Source organism: Phyllobates terribilis, unplaced genomic scaffold (genome assembly GCF_046119375.1).
Source record: "Phyllobates terribilis strain yellow unplaced genomic scaffold, ASM4611937v1 Scaffold_2__4_contigs__length_985480577, whole genome shotgun sequence".
Classification (NCBI taxonomy): Eukaryota; Metazoa; Chordata; class Amphibia; order Anura; family Dendrobatidae; genus Phyllobates; species Phyllobates terribilis.
This window is the reverse complement of record NW_027362762.1, coordinates 443,393,351-443,396,251: the sequence shown is the minus strand read 5'-3', so window position 1 is coordinate 443,396,251 and position 2,901 is coordinate 443,393,351.

The following is a 2,901-nucleotide window of genomic DNA, read 5'->3' as shown; positions in this document are numbered from 1 at the left end:
AGACCCGGAGGTTGTCATTTGACCTCGGGTTGCTATGGCTACCATCCGGCCCTCGCGATCACAACTTAGGGTGCCGATCGGGCCAGAGAGGGAGCCCCCTCCCTCTCTTAGCCATCTACAGTGGTGGCCAAAAGTATTGGCACCCCTGCAATTCTGTCAGATAATACTCAGTTTCTTCCTGAAAATGATTGCAGTCACAAATTCTTTGGTATTATTATCTTCATTTAATTTGTCTTCAATGAAAAAACACAAAAAGAATTGTCCTAAAACCAAATTGGATATAATTCCACACCAAACCTAAAAAAGGGGGTGGACAAAAGTATTGGCACTGTTTGAAAAATCATGTGATGCTTCTCTAATTCGTGTAATTAACAGCACCTGTAACTTACCTGTGGCACCTAACAGGTGTTGGCAATAACTAAATCACACTTGCAGCCAGTTAACATGGATTAAAGTTGACTCAACCTCTGTCCTGTGTCCTTGTGTGTACCACATTGAGCATGGAGAAAAGAAAGAAGACCAAAGAACTGTCTGAGGACTTGAGAAACCAAATTGTGAGGAAGCATGAGCAATCTCAAGGCTACAAGTCCATCTCCAAAGACCTGAATGTTCCTGTGTCTTCCGTGCGCAGTGTCATCAAGAAGTTTAAAGCCCATGGCACTGTGGCTAACCTCCCTAGATGTGGACGGAAAAGAAAAATTGACGAGAGATTTCAACGCAAGATTGTGCGGATGGTGGATAAAGAACCTCGCTTAACATCCAAACAAGTTCAAGTTGCCCTGCAGTCCGAGGGTACAACAGTGTCAACCCGTACTATCCGTCGGCGTCTGAATGAAAAGGGACTGTATGGTAGGATACCCAGGAAGACCCCACTTCTTACCCCGAGACATAAAAAAGCCAGGCTGGAGTTTGCCAAAACTTACCTGAGAAAGCCTAAAACGTTTTGGAAGAATGTTCTCTGGTCAGATGAGACAAAAGTAGAGCTTTTTGGCAAAAAGCATCAACATAGAGTGTACAGGGAAAAAAAAGAGGCATTCAAAGAAAAGAACACAGTTCCTACAGTCAAACATGGCGGAGGTTCCCTGATGTTTTGGGGTTGCTTTGCTGCCTCTGGCACTGGACTGCTTGACCGTGTGCATGGCATTATGAAGTCTGAAGACTACCAACAAATTTTGCAGCATAATGTAGGGCCCATTGTGAGAAAGCTGGGTCTCCCTCAGAGGTCATGGGTCTTCCAGCAGGACAATGACCCAAAACACACTTCCAAAAGCACTATAAAATGGTTTGAGAGAAAGCACTGGAGACTTCTAAGGTGGCCAGCAATGAGCCCAGACCTGAATCCCATAGAACACCTGTGGAGAGATCTCAAAATGGCAGTTTGGAGAAGGCACCCTTCAAATATCAGGGACCTGGAGCAGTTTGCCAAAGAAGAATGGTCTACAATTCCAGCAGAGCATTGTAAGAAACTCATTGATGGTTACCGGAAGCGGTTGTTCGCAGTTATTTTGGCTAAAGGTTGTGGCAACCAAGTATTAGGCTGAAGGTGCCAATACTTTTGTCTGGCCCATTTTTGGAGTTTTGTGTGAAATGATCAATGATTTGATTTTTGCTTCATTCTCTTTTGTGTTTTTTCCTTGCAAGCAAATTAAATGAAGATAATAATACCAAAGAATTTGTGATTGCAATCATTTTCAGGAAGAAACTGAGTATTATCTGACAGAATTGCAGGGGTGCCAATACTTTTGGCCACCACTGTAAATGCTTCAATTGCTATTGATCGCGGCATTTAGAGGTTTAAACAGCTGGGGGTGTTACGGGCATCTGCCCTGGCTGTGACAGCCGGTGCTCGACTATCACTTTAGCCGAGCTCCCGGTGGCGATCGTGCGGGCACAGCTCCTGTGCACGCATAATCGCCAGGAGGTGCAGGTATGTCCAATGTCGGAAGTCATTACAAAATAGGACGTACCAGTATGTCCAATTTTGGGAAGTGTTTAAAGGGGTTGTCCAGTCTTAAATGACAAGTCTGTAGTCACTCTATGTGACTGTAGACTTGTGAATCCTCACAGTACACGCACTGCGCACTTAGAGGATTCTCCGTTATCAGTGCTGGGAAAAGTGGTCATGTGACTGCAAATGTGTGATATGCCTACTCCAGGCCAGAATCCGACTACACTGTTTCTGGCCTCATGCAATATACTTGCGTGGAGAATGGAGAATGCTCACAGTGCGCAGTTGGTGCGCTGTAATGATTCATTAGTCTGCAGTTACAAAGAGTGAGTGCAGACTTGTCGTTCTAGACTGGACAACCCATTTAAACTCAAAATGTTAAAATCACTATAAAATGTTTGCTAATCTAGTACATCCGAGTCTAGTACATGACATTTAATTCATTTGTAGAAGAATTGAGACTGCACAATTTTACAGAGTTTATGCTAAAGGGACAAAAGGACTTTTCCAAACGTTGAAAATATGGACATTTGTAGTCATTGGATTAATGAATTAGAAATGCTATGTCACAACAGGAGGAAACAAAAGCTAGGAGTGGATGAGTGGGACCTAGTGACATGGGCGCACTTCACTTTCCAGAAGCTGCTAGCCACCTCCAGCAATGACAGCTGCTCTGGATCATCTCTCACTATATCAACTTCACTCCTTTCTGTCACCTCCTTAAATGGCAGGGCAGGTGGGATTGCCCACTGTAGCAGGGGGACTGCTACTATTTTAGAAGGCTTTTAACATTTTATTATACTTTGCGAATTAAATAAATTCAAAAACATCTCATTATTTATTTGCTTATTTATAGTTTAATGTTATAGTTATTTGTATCTTGTTTGTAGCATTTAAACAGAATTATTTAACAGGAGAATCCCCTGTACCAGTCTGGTGTGCCAACATTCCAA